A 12,064-nucleotide genomic window follows, 5' to 3' on the forward strand; every position below is an offset into this window, starting at 1 on the left:
ACCAGTGACTGCCTCCTGCCTACTCCTCTCTACACCAGTGACTGCCTCCTGCCTACTCCTCTCTACACCAGCGACTGCCTCCTGCCTACTCCTCTCTACACCAGCGACTGCCTCCTGCCTACTCCTCTCTACACCAGTGACTGCCTCCTGCCTACTCCTCTCTAAACCAGTGACTGCCTTCTGCCTTCTGCCTACTCTACCACTCTACCACTCTACCACTCTAAATTCCAAATTCCAAGCATCTGCCTCTAACCTGCCTCTAACCCTAGGAAGCTCTTTGCCACCTTCTCCTCCCTCCTGAATCCTCCTCCCCCTCCCCCCCTCCTCCCTCTCTGCGGATGACTTCGTCAACCATTTTGAAAAGAAGGTCGACGACATCCGATCCTCGTTTGCTAAGTCAAACGACACCGCTGGTTCTGCTCACACTGTCCTACCCTGTGCTTTGACCTCTTTCTCCCCTCTCTCTCCAGATGAAATCTCGCGTCTTGTGACGGCCGGCCGCCCAACAACCTGCCCGCTTGACCCTATCCCCTCCTCTCTTCTCCAGACCATTTCCGGAGACCTTCTCCCTTACCTCACCTCGCTCATCAACTCATCCTTGACCGCTGGCTACGTCCCTTCCGCCTTCAAGAGAGCGAGAGTTGCACCCCTTCTGAAAAAACCTACACTCGATCCCTCTGATGTCAACAACTACAGACCAGTATCCCTTCTTTCTTTTCTCTCCAAAACTCTTGAACGTGCCGTCCTTGGCCAGCTCTCCTGCTATCTCTCTCAGAATGACCTTCTTGATCCAAATCAGTCAGGTTTCAAGACTAGTCATTCAACTGAGACTGCTCTTCTCTGTGTCACGGAGGCGCTCCGCACTGCTAAAGCTAACTCTCTCTCCTCTGCTCTCATCCTTCTAGACCTATCGGCTGCCTTTGATACGGTGAACCATCAGATCCTCCTCTCCACCCTCTCCGAGTTGGGCATCTCCGGCGCGGCCCACGCTTGGATTGCGTCCTACCTGACAGGTCGCTCCTACCAGGTGGCGTGGCGAGAATCTGTCTCCGCACCACGTGCTCTCACCACTGGTGTCCCCCAGGGCTCTGTTCTAGGCCCTCTCCTATTCTCGCTATACACCAAGTCACTTGGCTCTGTCATATCCTCACATGGTCTCTCCTATCATTGCTATGCAGACGACACACAATTAATCTTCTCCTTTCCCCCTTCTGATAACCAGGTGGCGAATCGCATCTCTGCATGTCTGGCAGACATATCAGTGTGGATGACGGATCACCACCTCAAGCTGAACCTCGGCAAGACGGAGCTGCTCTTCCTCCCGGGGAAGGACTGCCCGTTCCATGATCTTGCCATCACGGTTGACAACTCCATTGTGTCCTCCTCCCAGAGCGCTAAGAACCTTGGCGTGATCCTGGACAACACCCTGTCGTTCTCAACCAACATCAAGGCGGTGACCCGTTCCTGTAGGTTCATGCTCTACAACATTCGCAGAGTACGACCCTGCCTCACACAGGAAGCGGCGCAGGTCCTAATCCAGGCACTTGTCAACTCCCGTCTGGATTACTGCAACTCGCTGTTGGCTGGGCTCCCTGCCTGTGCGATTAAACCCCTACAACTCATCCAGAACGCCGCAGCCCGTCTGGTGTTCAACCTTCCCAAGTTCTCTCACGTCACCCCGCTCCTCCGCTCTCTCCACTGGCTTCCAGTTGAAGCTCGCATCCGCTACAAGACCATGGTGCTTGCCTACGGAGCTGTGAGGGGAACGGCACCTCCGTACCTTCAGGCTCTGATCAGGCCCTACACCCAAACAAGGGCACTGCGTTCATCCACCTCTGGCCTGCTCGCCTCCCTACCTCTGAGGAAGTACAGCTCCCGCTCAGCCCAGTCAAAACTGTTCGCTGCTCTGGCACCCCAATGGTGGAACAAACTCCCCCACGACGCCAGGTCAGCGGAATCAATCACCACTTTCCGGAGACACCTGAAACCCCACCTCTTTAAGGAATACCTAGGATAGGATAAAGTAATCCTTCTAACCCCCCCCCCCCCCCCCCCCTTAGAGTTAGATGCACTATTGTAAAGTGGTTGTTCCACTGGACATCATAAGGTGAATGGACCAACTTGTAAGTCGCTCTGGATAAGAGCGTCTGCTAAATGACTTAAATGTAAAATGTAAATGTACTCCTCTCTACACCAGCGACTGCCTTCTGACTACTCCTCTCTACACCAGCAACTGCCTCCTGCCTACTCCTGTCTAAACCAGCGACTGCCTCCTGCCTACTCCTCTCTACACCAGCGACTGCCTCCTGCCTACTCCTCTCTACACCAGCGACTGCCTCCTGCCTACTCCTCTCTAAACCAGCGACTGCCTCCTGCCTACTCCTCTCTACACCAGTGACTGCCTCCTGACTACTCCTCTCTACACCAGTGACTGCCTCCTGCCTACTCCTCTCTAAACCAGTGACTGCCTCCTGCCTACTCCTCTCTACACCAGCGACTGCCTCCTGCCTACTCCTCTCTACACCAGCGACTGCCTCCTGCCTACTCCTGTCTAAACCAGCGACTGCCTCCCGCCTACTCCTCTCTACACCAGTGACTGCCTCCTGCCTACTCCTCTCTACTCCAATGACTGCCTCCTGCCTACTCCTCTCTACACCAGCGACTGCCTCCTGCCTACTCCTCTCTACACCAGCGACTGCCTCCTGCCTACTCCTCTCTACACCAGTGACTGCCTCCTGCCTACTCCTCTCTACACCAGCGATGCCTCCTGCCTACTCCTCTCTACACCAGTGACTGCCTCCTGCCTACTCCTCTCTACACCAGCGACTGCCTCCTGCCTACTCCTCTCTAAACCAGCGACTGCCTCCTGCCTACTCCTCTCTACACCAGTGACTGCCTCCTGCCTACTCCTCTCTACACCAGCAACTGCCTCCTGCCAAATCCTCTCTACACCAGTGACTGCCTCCTGCGTACTCCTCTCTACACCAGCGACTGCCTCCTGCCTACTCCTCTCTACACCAGCGACTGCCTCCTGCCTACTCCTCTCTACACCAGTGACTGCCTCCTGCCTACTCCTCTCTACTCCAATGACTGATTCCTGCCTACTCCTCTCTACACCAGTGACTGCCTCCTGCCTACTCCTCTCTACACCAGTGACTGCCTCCTGCCTACTCCTCTCTACACCAGTGACTGACTCCTGCCTACTCCTCTCTACACCAGCGACTGCCTCCTGCCTACTCCTCTCTAAACCAGCGACTGCCTCCTGCCTACTCCTCTCTACACCAGTGACTGCCTCCTGCCTACTCCTCTCTACACCAGCAACTGCCTCCTGCCAACTCCTCTCTACACCAGTGACTGCCTCCTGCCTACTCCTCTCTACACCAGCGACAGCCTCCTGCCTACTCCTCTCTACACCAGTGACTGCCTCCTGCCTACTCCTCTCTACACCAGTGACTGCCTCCTGCCTACTCCTCTCTACACCAGTGACAGTTTGGTTACTATCTGCTGACAGGGTAAAGTCTGAATGGTTAGATCATATGACTGCTAATCATGCTATTCTCTGTTCTCCTCAGTACATTTTCTCACAATTGGGATCCTATAGAGTAACAGGATGTGTCACATACTGTGGTTTAACCCAGTCTGATGACTAGAACAGACAGGGATGATCTGTATCAGTAGAGAAACACAGAGACAGTTCTCTAAGGTTAAAACAGAATAGACAGAGCCTAGTTTGTCATGTTCCACCACAGCAGAGAGGAGATACAATAGGTAGTAGAGCTGGTGAGAGATAAAGGTGTGTGTGAGTAGTTCTTGTGTGAGTCATATTCCCTTATAAATGGCTCCCTATTCCCATATAAATGGCACCCTATTCCCTTATAAATGGCACCCTATTCCTTTAAACATGTCACAATAGTCCCCTATAAATGGCACCCTATTCCCCTATTAATGGCACCATATTCCCTTATAAATGGCACCATATTCCCTTAAACATGGCACCCTATTCCCTTATAAATGGCACCCTATTCCCTTATAAATGGCACCCTATTCCCTTATAAATGGCACCCTATTCCCTTATAAATGGCACCCTGTAATTGGCACCCTATTCACATTACCGTCTCTGGTAAACACACACTATATCAAATGAAATCTAAGTTTATTTGTCACATGCACATCATACAGGAGGTGTAAACTCTACAGTGAAATAGTTACTTGCATAGTTGAGTCTTTTGTGTAGACATGTAGCTAGCTAGCTAAACAATGAACCATAATCCCAACACATAATGTTACTACTCTGCATGAATCTACAGGTAGCTAAAGTTAACCAACTAGGTTCAATATTAGCTAGCTAGCTAATATTAGGCTATAACTAGTGATGCAAATGCATCTGAGATAAGAATAATATTAGTTCACAGATCATAGCGGTTAGATTTGCTTTTAGCCAAATCCTTTTAGAGCTAGCCAAATAATTTCATGTTTTAAAAGTTATCATAGATCAGGATTCATTGTTTGAATGGTTAGATCGTGAACCAGCCTACCAGCGAACGTTAGCTAGCTAACAGTGCACATTAACTTACAATGAAAACAACTTTCTGACTAAACTAGAAACATATATCTGACAGTTGAGGCCCAATGAACAGAGTTGTCTCTCTCCTTTTATAGAAGAAGTTAAACCTATTTTGTCTACTTTTAGCAGATGTGTGGAAACAATGGGAGGGTACATAGTGCAAAGAAACGGTAATCACTAGTTTCTGTCACACCAGCCTTCGCTTTGGCTCCCCCTCCTGTCCGGCTCAGGCCTTCGGCGTCACAGGCCTTCCAGCTGCTGCCGAACCTACTGCCTCCGGCCTACTCCTCTCTACATCAGTGACTGCCTCCTGCCTACTCCTCTCTACACCAGCGACTGCCTCCTGCCTACTCCTCTCTACACCAGCGACTGCCTCCTGCCTACTCCTCTCTACACCAGCGACTGCCTCCTGCCTACTCCTCTCTACACCAGCGACTGCCTCCTGCCTACTCCTCTCTACACCAGCGACTGCCTCCTGCCTACTCCTCTCTACACCAGCGACTGCCTCCTGCCTACTCCTCTCTACACCAGCGACTGCCTCCTGCCTACTCCTCTCTACACCAGCGACTGCCTCCTGCCTACTCCTCTCTACACCAGCGACTGCCTCCTGCCTACTCCTCTCTACACCAGTGACTGCCTCCTGCCTACTCCTCTCTACACCAGTGACTGCCTCCTGCCTACTCCTCTCTACACCAGCGACTGCCTCCTGCCTACTCCTCTCTACACCAGCGACTGCCTCCTGCCTACTCCTCTCTACACCAGTGACTGCCTCCTGCCTACTCCTCTCTAAACCAGTGACTGCCTTCTGCCTTCTGCCTACTCTACCACTCTACCACTCTACCACTCTAAATTCCAAATTCCAAGCATCTGCCTCTAACCTGCCTCTAACCCTAGGAAGCTCTTTGCCACCTTCTCCTCCCTCCTGAATCCTCCTCCCCCTCCCCCCCTCCTCCCTCTCTGCGGATGACTTCGTCAACCATTTTGAAAAGAAGGTCGACGACATCCGATCCTCGTTTGCTAAGTCAAACGACACCGCTGGTTCTGCTCACACTGTCCTACCCTGTGCTTTGACCTCTTTCTCCCCTCTCTCTCCAGATGAAATCTCGCGTCTTGTGACGGCCGGCCGCCCAACAACCTGCCCGCTTGACCCTATCCCCTCCTCTCTTCTCCAGACCATTTCCGGAGACCTTCTCCCTTACCTCACCTCGCTCATCAACTCATCCTTGACCGCTGGCTACGTCCCTTCCGCCTTCAAGAGAGCGAGAGTTGCACCCCTTCTGAAAAAACCTACACTCGATCCCTCTGATGTCAACAACTACAGACCAGTATCCCTTCTTTCTTTTCTCTCCAAAACTCTTGAACGTGCCGTCCTTGGCCAGCTCTCCTGCTATCTCTCTCAGAATGACCTTCTTGATCCAAATCAGTCAGGTTTCAAGACTAGTCATTCAACTGAGACTGCTCTTCTCTGTGTCACGGAGGCGCTCCGCACTGCTAAAGCTAACTCTCTCTCCTCTGCTCTCATCCTTCTAGACCTATCGGCTGCCTTTGATACGGTGAACCATCAGATCCTCCTCTCCACCCTCTCCGAGTTGGGCATCTCCGGCGCGGCCCACGCTTGGATTGCGTCCTACCTGACAGGTCGCTCCTACCAGGTGGCGTGGCGAGAATCTGTCTCCGCACCACGTGCTCTCACCACTGGTGTCCCCCAGGGCTCTGTTCTAGGCCCTCTCCTATTCTCGCTATACACCAAGTCACTTGGCTCTGTCATATCCTCACATGGTCTCTCCTATCATTGCTATGCAGACGACACACAATTAATCTTCTCCTTTCCCCCTTCTGATAACCAGGTGGCGAATCGCATCTCTGCATGTCTGGCAGACATATCAGTGTGGATGACGGATCACCACCTCAAGCTGAACCTCGGCAAGACGGAGCTGATCTTCCTCCCGGGGAAGGACTGCCCGTTCCATGATCTTGCCATCACGGTTGACAACTCCATTGTGTCCTCCTCCCAGAGCGCTAAGAACCTTGGCGTGATCCTGGACAACACCCTGTCGTTCTCAACCAACATCAAGGCGGTGACCCGTTCCTGTAGGTTCATGCTCTACAACATTCGCAGAGTACGACCCTGCCTCACACAGGAAGCGGCGCAGGTCCTAATCCAGGCACTTGTCAACTCCCGTCTGGATTACTGCAACTCGCTGTTGGCTGGGCTCCCTGCCTGTGCGATTAAACCCCTACAACTCATCCAGAACGCCGCAGCCCGTCTGGTGTTCAACCTTCCCAAGTTCTCTCACGTCACCCCGCTCCTCCGCTCTCTCCACTGGCTTCCAGTTGAAGCTCGCATCCGCTACAAGACCATGGTGCTTGCCTACGGAGCTGTGAGGGGAACGGCACCTCCGTACCTTCAGGCTCTGATCAGGCCCTACACCCAAACAAGGGCACTGCGTTCATCCACCTCTGGCCTGCTCGCCTCCCTACCTCTGAGGAAGTACAGCTCCCGCTCAGCCCAGTCAAAACTGTTCGCTGCTCTGGCACCCCAATGGTGGAACAAACTCCCCCACGACGCCAGGTCAGCGGAATCAATCACCACTTTCCGGAGACACCTGAAACCCCACCTCTTTAAGGAATACCTAGGATAGGATAAAGTAATCCTTCTAACCCCCCCCCCCCCCCTTAGAGTTAGATGCACTATTGTAAAGTGGTTGTTCCACTGGACATCATAAGGTGAATGGACCAACTTGTAAGTCGCTCTGGATAAGAGCGTCTGCTAAATGACTTAAATGTAAAATGTAAATGTACTCCTCTCTACACCAGCGACTGCCTTCTGACTACTCCTCTCTACACCAGCAACTGCCTCCTGCCTACTCCTGTCTAAACCAGCGACTGCCTCCTGCCTACTCCTCTCTACACCAGCGACTGCCTCCTGCCTACTCCTCTCTACACCAGCGACTGCCTCCTGCCTACTCCTCTCTAAACCAGCGACTGCCTCCTGCCTACTCCTCTCTACACCAGTGACTGCCTCCTGCCTACTCCTCTCTACACCAGTGACTGCCTCCTGCCTACTCCTCTCTAAACCAGTGACTGCCTCCTGCCTACTCCTCTCTACACCAGCGACTGCCTCCTGCCTACTCCTCTCTACACCAGCGACTGCCTCCTGCCTACTCCTGTCTAAACCAGCGACTGCCTCCCGCCTACTCCTCTCTACACCAGCGACTGCCTCCTGCCTACTCCTCTCTACACCAGCGACTGCCTCCCGCCTACTCCTCTCTACACCAGCGACTGCCACCTGCCTACTCCTCTCTACACCAGCGACTGCCTCCCGCCTACTCCTCTCTACACCAGCGACTGCCTCCTGCCTACTCCTCTCTACACCAGCGACTGCCTCCTGCCTACTACTCTCTACACCAGCGACTGCCTCCTGCCTACTCCTCTCTACACCAGCGACTGCCTCCTGCCTACTCCTCTCTACACCAGCGACTGCCTCCTGACTACTCCTCTCTACACCAGTGACAGTTTCGTTACTATCTGCTGACAGGGTAAAGTCTGAATGGTTAGATCATATGACTGCTAATCATGCTATTCTCTGTTCTCCTCAGTACGTTTTCACACAATTGGGATCCTATAGAGTAACAGGATGTGTTACATACTGTGGTTTCACCCAGTCTGATGACTAGAACAGACAAGGATGATCTGTATCAGTAGAGAAACACAGAGACACCTCTCTAAGGTTAAAACAGAATAGCCAGAGCCTAGTTTGTCATGTTCCACCACAGCAGAGAGGAGATACAATAGGTAGCAGAGTTGGTGAGAGATTAAGGTGTGTGTGAGTAGTTCATGTGTGAGTCATATTCACTTATAAATGCCTCCCTATTCCCTTATAAATGGCACTCTATTCCCGTATAAATGGCACCATATTCCCTTATAAATGGCACCATATTCCCTTAACCTGTTGGGGATGGGGGCGCTGTTTAGACTATTTATGCTAATGTGGCTAATTTTTTAAACGGCTTCCCACAAAATCCTTGATCGTACAATATGCATATTATTATTATTATTGGATAGAAAACAGTCTATAGTTTCTATAGGAGTTGAAATTTTGTCTCTAAGTGGAACAGAGCCCATTCTACAGCAATTTCCCTGACATGGAGTCAGATTTGAGAAATGTTGGCCACTGTTCTGAAGTCATTTAAAAGGGCACTGTCGTTGCTATGACTATACGGACACTTCTTACGTCTTCCCCTGGATGCCTTTACGTGATGACGATTCCAACGGGGTCGATTGCGCGTTCACAGGCCCTACAAATGAAAAAACCCTGAAGCTAGTCATTCTTTGGGAGCTGCGTCATGAGCCAAGAGGACACCGGCGCGCACTTGTTCCAAGCGTTAGTTTAGCCTGTTATATTTCTCCGGTCATCTTTTCACTCGTTATAGGAGTTAAAAACATCATAAGGTAGTTAATTTAAAGCGTTTTATAGCAATTTATATCCGTTTAGTGCGATTTTGGGACATTTATTTTTGCAACGATGTGAAAAGTTGCGCACGCTTTTCAGTTCATCCCGAACGCAGTTGACATTTCCACATGGCAAGAGGACAGCTTTCCACCAAAAGACGATTTCTCCCAAGAAAGGATCCTTTGCCCAAGATACTGATGGAAGAACAGCTCAAGGTAGGACATTTTTATTATGATAAATCGTGTTTCTGTCGAAACATTTTAGTGGCTTAGGACGCCATGTTTTTTGACGTAGCTTCGCTTGGCGCAAACTGTATTGAAAAGTAAGGATAAATTAAAAAATGTAATAACGCAATTGTATTAAGAATTAAATTGTCTATCAATCCCTGTCCACCCTGTATTTTTTAGTCACGTTTATGAGTATTTATGTATAAGAGTAGATCACTGTCTAAGTGGCGCAAGGACATTTACTGACCAACTGAGCTACATTTCACATTGTCTAACCATGATTTTGGGGGCTAAATATAAACATTTTCGATCAAACTGTATATGCATGTTGTAATGTGATGTTACAGGAGTGTCATCGGAAGAATTCTGAGAAGGTTAGTGAAAAAATTAATATCTTTTGGCGATGTTGACTTTTATCGCTCACTTTGGCTAGAATCAATGCTGGGCTGCTAATTGCTATGTGCTAAGCTAATATAACGATTTATTGTGTTTTCGCTGTAAGACACTTAGAAAATCTGAAATATTGTCTGTATTCACAGGATCTGTGTCTTTCGATTCGTGTATGCTGTGTATTTTTACGAAATGTTTGATGATTAGTAGTTAGGTAAACACGTTGCTCATTGTAATTATTCTAGTCCATTTGTGATGGTGGGTGCAATTGTAAACTATGCCATCTACCTGAAATATGCACTTTTTTCTAACAAAACCTATCCCATACCATAAATATGTTATCAGACTGTCATCTAATGAGTTTTTTTGTTGGTTAGGGGCTATAAATATCTTAGTTTAGCCGAATTGGTGATGGCTACTGGTGTTGGTGGACAAATAAAAGATGGTGGAATATGCTAATGTGTTTTTAGGTAATAGATGTACATCTTTACATATTGTGTCTTCCCTGTAAAACATTTTAAAAATCGGAAATGTTGACTGGATTCATAAGATCTGTGTCTTTCATTAGCTGTATTGGACTTTAATGTGTGAAAGTTAAATATTTTAAAAAAATATTTTTTTTGAATTTCGCGGCACTGGTTTTTCAGTGGGGGGGGGGGGGGTGTGCCGCTAGCGCCACGCTGATCCTAGACAGGTTAAACATGGCACCCTATTATTTTATAAATGGCACCCAATTCACATATAAATGGCACCCTATTCCCTTATAAATGGCACACTGTAAATGGCACCCTATTCACATTACCGTCTGTGGTGAACACACACTATATCAAATGAAATCTAAGTTTATTTGTCACATGCACATCATACAGGAGGTGTAAACTCTACAGTGAAATAGTTACTTGCATAGTTGAGTCTTTTGTGTAGACATGTAGCTAGCTAGCTAAACAATGAACCATAATCCCAACACATAATGTTACTACTCTGCATGAATCTACAGGTAGCTAAAGCTAACCAACTAGGTTCAATATTAGCTAGCTAGCTAATATTAGGCTATAACTAGTGATGCAAATGCATCTGAGATAAGAATAATATTAGTTCACAGATCGTACACGTAACGTTAGATCGTGAACCAGCCAGCCAGCGAACGTTAGCTAGCTAACAGTGCACATTAACTTGCAATGAAAACAACTTTCTGACTAAACTAGAAACATATATCTGACAGTTGAGGCCCAATGAACAGAGTTGTCTCTCTCCTTTTATCGAAAAAGTTAAACCTATTTTGTCTACTTTTAGCAGATGTGTGGAAACAATGGGAGGGTACATAGTGCAAAGAAACGGTAATCACTAGTTTCTGTCACACCAGCCTTCGCTTTGGCTCCCCCTCCTGTCCAGCTCAGGCCTTCGGCGTCACAGGCCTTCCAGCTGCTGCCGAACCTACTGCCTCCTGCCTACTCCTCTCTACACCAGCGACTGCCTCCTGCCTACTCCTCTCTACACCAGCGACTGCCTCCTGCCTACTCCTCTCTACACCAGTGACTGCCTCCTGCCTACTCCTCTCTACTCCAGCGACTGCCTCCTGCCTACTCCTCTCTATACCAGTGACTGCCTCCTGCCTACTCCTCTCTATACCAGTGACTGCCTCCTGCCTACTCCTCTCTACATCAGCGACTGCCTCCTGCCTACTCCTCTCTACAACCGCGACTGCCTCCTGCCTACTCCTCTCTACACCAGCGACTGCCTCCTGCCTACTCCTCTCTATACCAGTGACTGCCTCCTGCCTACTCCTCTCTATACCAGTGACTGCCTCCTGCCTACTCCTCTCTACATCAGCGACTGCCTCCTGCCTACTCCTCTCTACACCAGCGACTGCCTCCTGCCTACTCCTCTCTACACCAGCGACTGCCTCCTGCCTACTCCTCTCTAAACCAGCGACTGCCTCCTGCCTACACCTCTCTACACCAGCGACTGCCTCCTGCCTACTCCTCTCTACACCAGCGACTGCCTCCTGCCTACTCCTCTCTACACCAGTGACTGCCTCCTGCCTACTCCTCTCTACTCCAGCGACTGCCTCCTGCCTACTCCTCTCTATACCAGTGACTGCCTCCTGCCTACTCCTCTCTATACCAGTGACTGCCTCCTGCCTACTCCTCTCTACATCAGTGACTGCCTCCTGCCTACTCCTCTCTACACCAGCGACTGCCTCCTGCCTACTCCTCTCTACACCAGCGACTGCCTCCTGCCTACTCCTCTCTAAACCAGCGACTGCCTCCTGCCTACTCCTCTCTACACCAGCGACTGCCTCCTGCCTACTCCTCTCTACACCAGCGACTGCCTCCTGCCTACTCCTCTCTACACCAGCGACTGCCTCCTGCCTACTCCTCTCTACACCAGCGACTGCCTCCTGCCTACTCCTCTCTACACCAGTGACTG

This window comes from Salvelinus fontinalis, chromosome 40 (genome assembly GCF_029448725.1).
Source record: "Salvelinus fontinalis isolate EN_2023a chromosome 40, ASM2944872v1, whole genome shotgun sequence".
NCBI lineage: Eukaryota > Metazoa > Chordata > Actinopteri > Salmoniformes > Salmonidae > Salvelinus > Salvelinus fontinalis.